This window comes from Asterias amurensis, chromosome 3 (assembly GCF_032118995.1).
Source record: "Asterias amurensis chromosome 3, ASM3211899v1".
In the NCBI taxonomy this organism is placed as follows: Eukaryota; Metazoa; Echinodermata; class Asteroidea; order Forcipulatida; family Asteriidae; genus Asterias; species Asterias amurensis.
The window spans coordinates 12,979,507-12,993,483 of record NC_092650.1 but is presented as its reverse complement, the minus strand read 5'-3'; positions in this window follow the sequence as shown (position 1 = coordinate 12,993,483).

Sequence of the window (13,977 nt, the reverse complement as noted above, 5' to 3'; positions counted from 1 at the left end):
TCCCTCGGCACCCATCATGTCATCAAGGTAGCAGAATGACTCAACCATCTCAAACATGTCAAGAACGTGATGCTAGCAGCCTGAAGACTACCTTTCATGCAACTACATCACATGTGAACCCATGTCCTACAAATTGTACACTGGACTGACTTTGCAGCTACACCCTTCCCACGTTTCCATAGCATTCGTCAAGCATCCGTTCCGTTACCAAAACAGCAAACATTAGGCACAAAGATAGAAAATGAAGAGAAAACGAACAATCATCTTGGGTTGACCAAAGAACCGAGGGCAGGATGATGCAGAGGGCTTAAGATGACAGTATGTAAGCTTCTGATTTGATGATGGCTTAGAAACAGAATAAAAGATACCAAAAACTGGTTGGTGATTTTGCATTCAATGTCTGGTATGGGGTTTCTCGGTAGGTATCCTCAAGTGTCAGTTGATGCCTGTAAGTGTTGTAAGTGAGTTAGGGTTAGAGTAACGTTTAGGGTAAGGGTTAAAAGGTTAGGGTGAGGATTAAGGTGAAGGTGAGAGTGAGGGTTAGGTTTATAGTTAGGGTTAGGCAGACCCCTATCTAGAAAACCCATCACAGACATCAAATGCAACATCACTTACTTAAAAGACAATTCACCTCAGTCAATCTAACATTTTTGTCAGTTTTGACACAGTCTCTCTCCTCCCAACATACCCAAGTAAGAAGCATGTCTCATCACCAAACAAGCCCTAAAAGTGGATCCCTTCATGACAGACCGCACAAGCCTCACTTCTTAACAAGTCCACAATCTTCTCATAACCTGTGCATTTTTATCAAGCTCCAACTGCCAACTGGATTCCATCGAGAATGTTGATACTCACCTCTGCTCTTCTATGTTGATGATACCTTTGAGGTTTGACCCAGCTACAAGGCAGTTCCTCCAACACTTAAAAAACCAGCAGCCACTGATCAAATTCACCATGGAACAAGAGAAGAACAACACATAGATGTTCAAGTCACCAGAAAAGCAGATGGCACCTTCGTCCATACAGTAGACTACACCGGAAGCAGACACAATGACTGGTTTCCATACAACCCTTCATTCCATTATCTACACTTCAAGTCTGCCATCCACAACACTTGAACCCACTGTGCCATCAACACCTAGAAAGCTTGTAGCACCACTTCACCACATCAAGACACCGCTGCAACTCAACCAATATAGAGCAGCATGCGGAGGAGGAAGAACTGCCATCTAGAGTGTCCCTGATGGACTCGCTGTTGGCTCCTGTAGGTTGGTAAAAACCCACCTCTCGTTCCCATAACTGTGCAGCGTGTAATGGAGGCAGCATTGCCATCTAGAGCGTCCCCGGACTCGCCGACACGCCTGTAGATTTGTGAAAACCCAGCTGTCGTTCCCATTCCCGTTACTGTCCGTCGGCGAGAGGTCGCCTGGTGGCAGAGAAGTCACTTCCACAACACCCCAGGATACCGCAGGGCAGACGCACGAAAGTCGCAACCCATCTGGGCCTGCTGCTGGCCCTGGGTGGGCGTGCGTGTATTTGCTGCTCCTTAGGTTCCCACTAAACCCACCACTGGCTTATTTGTGTTTCTTTGCTGCTGGTGCAGAGGTCCCGTCCAGTTAGGTGGAGCGCATCAAGCCGCTTGCATGCGCCTACGGGTGGAAGGAACAATGCATCCAGATCATCCTTACAGGCCAAAGTCGCTAGGGTGGAGACTCTTGTAAATTGATCCAGGACAGTGCGCAGCCCAATATCCAGACAATGGAGGGCCGCCACCATCATATAAGCCGGGATCGTCGAGTCCTCATTGCCAGCCAGCGTGAGGTTTTTGCACAAGAGAAGCAAGAAGGACGATGTGCGTATGCCGAAGCGAGACACCGAGTCCATTTTCCTGATTACCTCCTCCATTTTTCCCCGCGATTTGTCGGCACAGGGAAGTTTCGGGGAGGTTGACCCCCTGTCCGTGGCCAGTTTGTCTGACGTGGAGTCCGGCAGGACCGGGGTCGAAAAACATTTATCAAAATCCCCATTGGGGAACCGATAATATGAATCAGCCCGCTTGGGGTAAGCAATCCACGAAGAAGCTGACACAATGCCCTCGATGCGATCAGTACATACACGATCGAGTGGCATAGCCCAGAAAATGTTCCCGCTCCTCGGAGCAGGGCCTGTCCTCCTCTTAAACAATCGCCGTTCAACGGGGGAGTCATCCATTTTCTCGGCGGTAAGGTCCAGCACCCGGGCCATGTACCTCTGGACAAGGCGCAGATCAGTCTCGACAACTGAGAGCCGTTGAACACTTGAGCCCAACTCGTGCTCTTCCGGTGATGAGTTGCCTAAGCCAGGGCTGTGCCTAAGCCATTTTGCTCTACATCCCAATCAGAAACATAGGACCCCAAAGGGTGTATGCTGATCCCTGTCTGGGATTGTGCGCGTGCACACGCGCGTGACACGACACCACTCTGTTCCACAACACCCCTGTGCGGTGGTTGTGGGATGGTGGCTGGCAGAGGAGGCCAGTGCCTGGCTGACTGTGCATGGCAGGCCGCTCCGATCTGAGTGCAGCCAGCCATGACCGGAGTGGTTAGGCTGGGTGTACAGCCCAGGAATTCGGGCAGAGTCCTGGAGATATTGAGGCAGCTAAAGTCTGGAATGCCATCAAGAATTTGTCCCGAAATAGCAGTTTGCTACCCCGATGACGTTTCCTATGGGCATCAGGCAAAGACACGTCAGGTGACCGCAAATGATGGTCCTTTCTGGGCTTCTGCCTCTTGTCTGATACCCGGTCACAGGACGAGTCCGAGGCCCTCTCAGAGGAAGCCCGAGTTACAGGAATACCCGAGAAACGGGTGAAACCCTAATACGAGGGCGGGCCCTGTGAGTGGGGTATTCCGCGGGAATCCCAGGAACCCGACTCTGGACCATTAATCCTCTTCCCCATGGCAAGCGCCGCACAGCCTATGGCGTTGGCGGGTGCCTATCAGGTTGGATAAACTCGTAAAATACCGTCACCGACCGAAGGGGGGAATCCGCATGGTCGGTGCAGGCCGGGTACCCTGAGCCCTTTGGAGGGGGGATGCCCTTTGGCTTCAAAGACCCGAGACGGTGCTGGGGAGCTGGCGGTGCACATTGGAATGGAGCCACTCTTTGCCCTGCCTCTCTTGGTTGTTGCCCCGGCACCGGTTTTCTAGGCCTTGCCGGACTTTGACCTTCGATTGGGTGTACCAACGCACGCTGACCAAAGAGAGGGAGAGAAAGCATCCCCTCTTTGATCGGTGGGTCCACCGGCTTACGCAGCCGACTGAGGCTGCGGGGCCGGTTGAAGGGCTGGAAGCCAGGCGACGGAGTGTCCCGAGCGCAGCCCTCAGAGAGCTCTGACTGTCCCAGGGCGTTGTGGGTAGGATGGTAGAGGGCGCTATTGTGTGTGTTTGGAAGTCTTAGCATTATTGCCTTGCTGCATAGGGAATTGCAAATTAGTTATTCGACTTTACCGGTAAGTAGAGTGAAGTAGACTTGAGTTGTTTTATTTAGCCAAACAAATACTTCAAGACCAATAAAACCTATAAGCAGCATGTACTGATCAGTGTGAATGAGGAGGACTTGTGGTTTGAAAGTTTCTTTCACGATCATTGCCAGTAAAAGTGTAATTGGTAGGCCTATAGAGAAATAATTTCAGAAGTAAAATATTAGTAAAAGTAGGTACAGAGGAAATCCCAGTGGGACCCAGCAGTTTGCTCCTAAAACTGTTTTTATTTCTTTATTCGTTTTGTTATTTATTCATTTATTTACTTGTTTGTTTATCAATATTTATTTATTTATTTATTTGTTTATCTATAAATATTTCTTTACATTCAATAATTTATTTATCTATAAATATCTCTTGATGGGCAGAAGGGAAATCAGGATTGTGTATCTTGGGTTGACTGAAGAAACAATGACAGTTTTTTGCTGTGCGATGGCTTGAGCCTGACGGAAACATCAGAGCTGCTTGGTGATTCTGCATTCAATGACAGGGATAGAAGAGGTGGACAGGACCACAGTCCACAATCAACCACAACCCTAACACTGAACCTAACTCTAACCCTAACTCAAGTCCACATCCTGATCCTGCAAACCTAAAAAACACTAAGCTACCAAGACACAACCAAAGCAAACTAATGCCACCATCTAAGCTATACCTCAAGACCAATCAATCCATATCATGTCGGCCACTGTGGTCATATCCACCAAGACTAGAACCATGAGGTGACTGACATTCTGTCCACCAACACTAACAGACGCCTACCAAGAAACCCTATTCCCACCACAAAAATGCAAGATCACCAGGCAAGCCATCATCACAACTATCTACTGTCATCCCAAGCCCCTTGCATCCTCCCTCTGTTTACTTGTACTTGTACCTTTATTGTTTTATGATCATATTATTGGGATGTTATTTTTCACCTTCTAATGATTTTGCTTTTTATGGTTAAATGATAGTTATTATTGTTGTAAAGCGCTTGGGAGCATTTTGAATGGATTTGGCGCTTTATAAATGTGTTTAGTTATTACTTATTATTACTATTATGAGCAAACTGCTGGGTACCATTTCTTTAAACCAATTACTCGTTTGATATACGCGTTTCTAGTGGGTTTCATTCTGGTCTTCCTCACACACTTGATCTTTGATACTGCATTTTCCGTAGTAATTGCATGGTCCATTCTAAAAACATCACTGAAACATACGCAAACAATGAAAATGGGCAATTCCTCTTGGAAGGACACAAAAAGTGATGCTGCATGACTTATGCAGAATTATTTAAAAATTCAACGCTGTTTGTGATAACATAGGAAGTAACATTTGGCACTGTGGTTACACAAAAAAGTGCCTTTGCATAGATTTACAAAATTGATGCAATCTGTACTGACCTGATTCCATTCTTCTTCTTGCAAGCTTGAGTGTAGAACCGACCTTGACACAAACATTGATAATGCTTGATTTCCCATCAAACAAGAAGCCGTCAAGTCATGCATCTTGTTATGGTTCAACCACGTCTGGAAATAAAGTATGAGAACTTCAATTGAATGGGCAAGTTGTGATTTTAAATTTTCTGTGATGAACAAACAGAGGCATAAGAACCACAATGAGAGATAAACATAAGTATGCACCCATAATGGGCTCTTCCACCAGAGGGACAACCTTAGCAAAAGTAGGTGCCTGCCTCTGATCCCCAGGGAAAAAGGAGATATTGGGCATGATTTCCAGTACCATCTGTCCCTCTTTGTTTGAGAGAAATAAAGCTTAGCAAGGTAGTTGCTTGCCTGTGACCCCCGGGAAAAAGGGAGATTTTGAGAATGATTTTCAGTACCCTCTATCCTTATTCCTATGAGGGTAACAAAGCATAGCTTGGTAGGTGTCTGCCTATGCACGCAGCACCATTGATGATCTGGATAAAACATGTTAATAGCGAATGTAAGGACAATTGACAACCATTTTACTCAGAGCACTTTGATGCTACTTAGCAGCGTCTACCTGCCAAGGTGACATTGCTGATGCAACAAATTATGATCAAAGATTTGTTATTTACACCCTATTACTTTCTATAAGCTACTTTATACACAAGTATGAATTCTCCTGTTTCATCTAGACTCATGTCTGTCTAGACTTGTGCCTTTTTCATTTTTCGGTTTATTTTTTACTAATGTAATGATAATTCTTAGGAGTATTACCTGAGCGCCCCTTGTTGCTAGACAACAACTGAGCAGAACACAAACAGTTGAAGACGTTTTTGAACATCTCATTCTCCTATGCTATTCAGGCCGCGTCTCTATCTGCAACTTGTCTTGAAGGATGCTGGCAATAATTTCACTACAGTAAAGCTTCATGGCATCAAATGGCACTTTAGGGGCATGAGCCACTTAAGCAGCCATTGCATGAGGCCCTGATGGAATGCCTCCCTGGACATCTTCCAAGACATGTGTTCCAAACGATTCCTGCAAGGGCATTTAAAAAAAGAAATGGGGTTTGAACAAGAACAAATTTACGGGAGGAGGACTTGCAAGTCCAGCTCCAGTCAGTTTGCCTTGTTCAACCAACATTTTTTTAGATCTACCCAGTCAGTTTCCTTTCTGGTTTCTTACTTAATGAGTAAAACAAGTGTCCAAAACACAATGAAAAACCTAATAATGTCACAGGATAAAAAAGACCATGCAACCTACTAGCAGATTTGATAATACCATTTGATTTTTTGATGTTATGAGGCGAACCACTGTACTACACAGGTCATTGGTGCATAAATTTTTCTTTGTAAAACCCCCAAAACCGTAAACATTACTGCGACAAGCGCTCTGCTATCGAACAGTTAAACAAACAGACCTTAATTTTTTAGGAGCGCGATCGCGCTTGCGCTCCTACTGCGCTCCTGGAGCTGTCTTCAAGTGCGCGATCGACAGCGCACCTCCTCGATCATTACGGTGTATTTTATTCAGAACACAAAAGCAGATTTCACGCCTGTAGTTGTTGTTACTTTGCGTGCGACAATAAATAAAAGAAACATTGAACGCTAGAGGACGCTTTGGAACAATGAACTAGCGTGATATTAAACGCCCTCTATTGGTAAAATCTACGCGAACCAGCAATAAACGCATTTAGACAAGGTTAGACGTGTCACGTGGGAATTTTAGCACATTTCCAGGCAGCGCAAATACGATGGCGAAGCGCATATCCTCAGCGTACGTAGCTCAATCAACATCTGTTGTGCAATCTCGAGATTGAGCAGCGCAATCAACAAATTGCTAGCTTTACGAACTCGCACGTGTACAATGCATAATCTGCATGCAGCGACCTCCCAGCCGGATACATTCCTACACACACACGTTACGTCGTCGTCCGTCGTTGCAATACTAGAACCATGGATCAACGCCGTATTTTCTCGTTAGAAAATGTGTACACCTTCTCTGGGATGATCATGGCTTTGCAGAAATTGATGTATGCCGCAATCATCTCTGTAGCCTCATCAATGTAGCAGATGTTTTAAAGACCTCTCAATCCCTATAGGCCTACTAGAAGCATGCCATTAGAGTAGCCGTAGTTCTTACAAGCGGTTAAGACAGTTTTAATCATTGAACATATTTGGGTATCAGTTGAACAGTGTTATGAACCGACGAGACAACCTGGCATAGATCATCATGTAAGTTTTAAGGCCGTTCCAGTCTGGATGGGCCTGCTTCCTCCACCAGTAACCCTGTCCGTCGGGTCCCTTGCATTGACGCCAAGCAGTTGCATGTCACTGGACATGGAGCTCTGCCCTGTCTTGTGTGGTCAGCCAACAAGTGTGGCCCCACCCACAATTTACGTTGGTACAACTCATGACCCAGTTGGCATCCTCCTTTCTCTCCACATGACCGAACCACCTCAGCCTGTGCCTCCTCAATACAGTGCCGATCCCCTCCACTCAGACTCTCCTCCTCAGCTCCTCACTTGACATCCCGTCAGACAGAGACACCCCACACATCCCCCTAATCATTCTCATCTCTGCTTGTTCCATCTATTGATGGTGCCACACCCTTTTGGGCCGGCCATGTCTCGCAGCTGACACCATGCAGCTTTGGACACATGTGGTGTATACCTGGCCCTTCAACTTCAGGGACGGCCCCTTCTATGTAAAAAATGGGGCCAGCTCCCTGAACTTCTTCCATCCACTCCTCACCCCAGATGTCAATGCTGCGTCTGAATAGCTCCCTCGGCACCCATCATGTCATCAAGGTAGCAGAATGACTCAACCATCTCAAACATGTCAAGAACGTGATGCTAGCAGCCTGAAGACTACCTTTCATGCAACTACATCACATGTGAACCCATGTCCTACAAATTGTACACTGGACTGACTTTGCAGCTACACCCTTCCCACGTTTCCATAGCATTCGTCAAGCATCCGTTCCGTTACCAAAACAGCAAACATTAGGCACAAAGATAGAAAATGAAGAGAAAACAAACAATCATCTTGGGTTGACCAAAGAACCGAGGGCAGAATGATGCAGAGGGCTTAAGATGACAGTATGTAAGCTTCTGATTTGATGATGGCTTAGAAACAGAATAAAAGATACCAAAAACTGGTTGGTGATTTTGCATTCAATGTCTGGTATGGGGTTTCTCGGTAGGTATCCTCAAGTGTCAGTTGATGCCTGTAAGTGTTGTAAGTGAGTTAGGGTTAGAGTAACGTTTAGGGTAAGGGTTAAAAGGTTAGGGTGAGGATTAAGGTGAAGGTGAGAGTGAGGGTTAGGTTTATAGTTAGGGTTAGGCAGACCCCTATCTAGAAAACCCATCACAGACATCAAATGCAACATCACTTACTTAAAAGACAATTCACCTCAGTCAATCTAACATTTTTGTCAGTTTTGACACAGTCTCTCTCCTCCCAACATACCCAAGTAAGAAGCATGTCTCATCACCAAACAAGCCCTAAAAGTGGATCCCTTCATGACAGACCGCACAAGCCTCACTTCTTAACAAGTCCACAATCTTCTCATAACCTGTGCATTTTTATCAAGCTCCAACTGTCAACTGGATTCCATCGAGAATGTTGATACTCACCTCTGCTCTTCTATGTTGATGATACCTTTGAGGTTTGACCCAGCTACAAGGCAGTTCCTCCAACACTTAAAAAACCAGCAGCCACTGATCAAATTCACCATGGAACAAGAGAAGAACAACACATAGATGTTCAAGTCACCAGAAAAGCAGATGGCACCTTCGTCCATACAGTAGACTACACCGGAAGCAGACACAATGACTGGTTTCCATACAACCCTTCATTCCATTATCTACACTTCAAGTCTGCCATCCACAACACTTGAACCCACTGTGCCATCAACACCTAGAAAGCTTGTAGCACCACTTCACCACATCAAGACACCGCTGCAACTCAACCAATATAGAGCAGCATGCGGAGGAGGAAGAACTGCCATCTAGAGTGTCCCTGATGGACTCGCTGTTGGCTCCTGTAGGTTGGTAAAAACCCACCTCTCGTTCCCATAACTGTGCAGCGTGTAATGGAGGCAGCATTGCCATCTAGAGCGTCCCCGGACTCGCCGACACGCCTGTAGATTTGTGAAAACCCAGCTGTCGTTCCATTCCCGTTACTGTCCGTCGACGAGAGGTTGCCTGGTGGCAGAGAAGTCACTTCCACAACACCCCAGGATACCGCAGGGCAGACGCACGAAAGTCGCAACCCATCTGGGCCTGCTGCTGGCCCTGGGTGGGCGTGCGTGTATTTGCTGCTCCTTAGGTTCCCACTAAACCCACCACTGGCGGGTCTCTGTGGATGTCGGCGGGGAATAACAAACAAGGCTTATTTGTGTTTCTTTGCTGCTGGTGCAGAGGTCCCGTCCAGTTAGGTGGAGCGCATCAAGCCGCTTGCATGCGCCTACGGGTGGAAGGAACAATGCATCCAGATCATCCTTACAGGCCAAAGTCGCTAGGGTGGAGACTCTTGTAAATTGATCCAGGACAGTGCGCAGCCCAATATCCAGACAATGGAGGGCCGCCACCATCATATAAGCCGGGATCGTCGAGTCCTCATTGCCAGCCAGCGTGAGGTTTTTGCACAAGAGAAGCAAGAAGGACGATGTGCGTATGCCGAAGCGAGACACCGAGTCCATTTTCCTGATTACCTCCTCCATTTTTCCCCGCGATTTGTCGGCACAGGGAAGTTTCGGGGAGGTTGACCCCCTGTCCGTGGCCAGTTTGTCTGACGTGGAGTCCGGCAGGACCGGGGTCGAAAAACATTTATCAAAATCCCCATTGGGGAACCGATAATATGAATCAGCCCGCTTGGGGTAAGCAATCCACGAAGAAGCTGACACAATGCCCTCGATGCGATCAGTACATACACGATCGAGTGGCATAGCCCAGAAAATGTTCCCGCTCCTCGGAGCAGGGCCTGTCCTCCTCTTAAACAATCGCCGTTCAACGGGGGAGTCATCCATTTTCTCGGCGGTAAGGTCCAGCACCCGGGCCATGTACCTCTGGACAAGGCGCATATCAGTCTCGACAACTGAGAGCCGTTGAACACTTGAGCCCAACTCGTGCTCTTCCGGTGATGAGTTGCCTAAGCCAGGGCTGTGCCTAAGCCATTTTGCTCTACATCCCAATCAGAAACATAGGACCCCAAAGGGTGTATGCTGATCCCTGTCTGGGATTGTGCGCGTGCACACGCGCGTGACACGACACCACTCTGTTCCACAACACCCCTGTGCGGTGGTTGTGGGATGGTGGCTGGCAGAGGAGGCCAGTGCCTGGCTGACTGTGCATGGCAGGCCGCTCCGATCTGAGTGCAGCCAGCCATGACCGGAGTGGTTAGGCTGGGTGTACAGCCCAGGAATTCGGGCAGAGTCCTGGAGATATTGAGGCAGCTAAAGTCTGGAATGCCATCAAGAATTTGTCCCGAAATAGCAGTTTGCTACCCCGATGACGTTTCCTATGGGCATCAGGCAAAGACACGTCAGGTGACCGCAAATGATGGTCCTTTCTGGGCTTCTGCCTCTTGTCTGATACCCGGTCCAGGACGAGTCCGAGGTCCTCTCAAAGGAAGCCCGAGTTACAGGGATATCCGAGTAACGGGTGAAACCATAAGACGAGGGCGGGCCCTGTGAGTGGGGTATTCCGCGGGAATCCCAGGAACCCAACTCTGGACCATTAATCCTCTTCCCCATGGCAAGCGCCCCACAGCCTATGGCGTTGGCGGGTGCCGTTCGTAAAATACCGTCACCGACCTTCGTGGGGGAATCCGCATGGTCGGTGCGGGTCGGGTACCCTGAGCCCTTTGGAGGGGGGATGCCCTTTGGCTTCAGAGACCCGAGGTGGTGCTGGGGAGCGGGCGGTGCGCATTGGAATGGAGCCACTCTTTGCCCTGCCTCTCTTGGTTGTTGCCCCGGCACCGGTTTTCTAGGCCTTTCCGGACTTCGACCTTCGTTTGGGTTGACCAACGCACGCTGATCGAAGAGAGGGGGAGAAAGCATCCCCTCTTTGATCGGTGGGTCCACCGGCTTACGCAGCCGACTGAGGCTGCGACCCAATTGAAGGGCTGCAAGCCAGGCAACGGAGTGTCGCGAGCGCAGCCCTCAGAGAGCTCTGACTGTCCCGGGGGCGTTGTGGGTAGGCAGTGGAGGGCGCTATTGTGTGTTTGTGGAAGTCTTAGCATTTTTGCCTTGCTGCATAGGGAATATGCAAATTAGTTATTCGACTCTACCGGTAAGTAAAGTGAAGTAGACTTGAGTTGTTTTATTTAGCCAAACAAACACTTCAAGACCAATAAAACCTATAAGCAGCATGTACTGATCAGTGTGAATGAGGAGGACTTGTGGTTTGAAAGTTTCTTTCACAATCATTGCCAGTAAAAGTGTAATTGGTAGGCCTATAGAGAAATAATTTTTAGAAGTAAAATATTAGTAAAAGTAGGTACAGAGGAAATCCCATGGGGACCCAGCAGTTGGCTCATAAAACTGTTTTTATTTCTTTATTCGTTTTGTTATTTATTCATTTATCTACTTGTTTGTTTAACAATATTTATTTATTATTTATTTGTTTATCTATAAATATCTCTTTACATTCAATAATTTATTTATCTATAAATATCTCTTGATGGGCGGAAGGGAAATCAGGATTGTGTATCTTGGGTTGACTGAAAAAACAATGACAGTTTTTGGGTGTGCGATGGCTTGAGCCTGACGGAAACATCAGAGCTGCTTGGTGATTCTGCATTCAATGACAGGGATAGAAGAGGTGGACAGGACCACAGTCCACAATCAACCACAACCCTTACACTGAACCTAACTCTAACCCTAACTCAAGTCCACATCCTGATCCTGCAAACCTAAAAAACACTAAGCTACCAAGACACAACCAAAGCAAACTAATGCCACCATCTAAGCTATACCTCAAGACCAATCAATCCATATCATGTCGGCCACTGTGGTCATATCCACCAAGACTAGAACCATGAAGTGACTGACATTCTGTCGACCAACACTAACAGACGCCTACCAACAAACCCTATTCCCACCACAAAAATGCAAGATCACCAGGCAAGCCATCATCACAACTATCTACTGTCATACCAAGCCCCTTGCATCCTCCCTCTGTTTACTTGTACTTGTACCTTTATTGTTTTATGATCATATTATTGGGATGTTATTTTCACCTTCTAATGATTTTGCTTTTTGTGGTTAAATGATAGTTTTTATTGTTGTTAAGCGCTTGGGAGCATTTTTAACGGATTTGGCGCTTTATAAATGTGTTTAGTTATTACTTATTATTACTATTATGAGCAAACTGCTGGGTCGCAATGGTATCTCGTATATTACTTTTTTGTTAATACTTTACATTTTTAAAGTACCATTTCTTGATATACACGTTTCTAGTGGGTTTCATTCTGGTCTTCCTTACACACTTGATCTTTGATACTGCGTTTTCTGTAGTAATTGCATGGTCCATTCTAAAAACATCACTGAAACTTGGAAGGACACAAAAAGTGATGCTGCATGACTTATGCAGAATTATTTAAAACTTTCAACGCTGTTTGTGATAACATAGGAAGTAACATTTGGCACTGTGGTTACACAAAAAAGTGCCTTTGCATAGATTTACAAAATTGATGCAATCTGTACTGACCTGATTCCATTCTTCTTCTTGCAAGCTTGAGTGTAGAACCGACCTTGACACAAACATTGATAATGCTTGATTTCCCATCAAACAAGAAGCCGTAAAGTCATGCATCTTGTTATGGTTCAACCACGTCTGGAAATAAAGTATGAGAACTTCAATTGAATGGGCAAGTTGTGATTTTTAATTTCTGTGATGAACAAACAGAGGCATAAGAACCACAATGAGAGATAAACATAAGTATGCACCCATAATGGGCTCTTCCACCAGGGGGACAACCTTAGCAAAAGTAGGTGCCTGCCTCTGATCCCAAGGGATATTGGGCATGATTTCCAGTACCATCTGTCCCTCTTTGTTTGAGAGAAATGAAGCTTAGCAAGGTAGTTGCTTGCCTGTGACCCCCGGGAAAAAGGGAGATTTTGAGCATGATTTTCAGTACCCTCTATCCTTATTCTTATGAGGGTAACAAAGCATAGCTTGGTAGGTGTCTGCCTATGCACGCAGCACCATTGATGATCTGGATAAAACATGTTAATAGCGAATGTAAGGACAATTTACAACCATTTTACTCAGAGCACTTTAATGCTACTTAGCAGCATCTACCTGCCAAGGTGACATTGCTGATGCAACAAAATATGATCAAAGATTTGTTATTTACACCCTATTACTTTCTATAAGCTACTTTATACACAAGTATGAATTCTCCTGTTTCATCTAGACTCATGTCTGTCTAGACTTGTGCCTTTTTCAATTTTCGGTTTATTTTTTAGATCTACCCAGTCAGTTTCCTTTCTGGTTTCTTACTTAATGAGTAAAACAAGTGTCCAAAACACAATGAAAAACCTAATAAAGTCACAGGATAAAATAGACCATGCAACCTACTAGCAGATTTGATAATACCATTTGATTTTATGATGTTATGAGACGAACCACTGTACTACACAGGTCATTGGTGCATAAATTTTTGTAAAACCCCCAAAACCGTAAACATTACTGTGACAAACGCTCTGCTATCGAACAGTTAAACAAACAGATCTTCATTTTTCAGGAGCGCGATCGCGCTTGCGCTCCTACCGCGTTTGCGCTCCTACCGTGCTCTTGGGGCTGTCTTCAGGTGCGCGATCGACAGCGCTCCTCCTCGATCATTACGGTGTATTTTATTCAGAACACAAAAGCAGATTTCACGCCTGTAGTTGTTGTTACTTTGCGTGCGACAATAAATAAAAGAAACATTGAACGCTAGAGGACGCTTTGGAACAATGAACTAGCGTGATATTAAACGCCCTCTATTGGTAAAATCTACGCGAACCAGCAATAAACGCATTGAGACAAGATTAGAC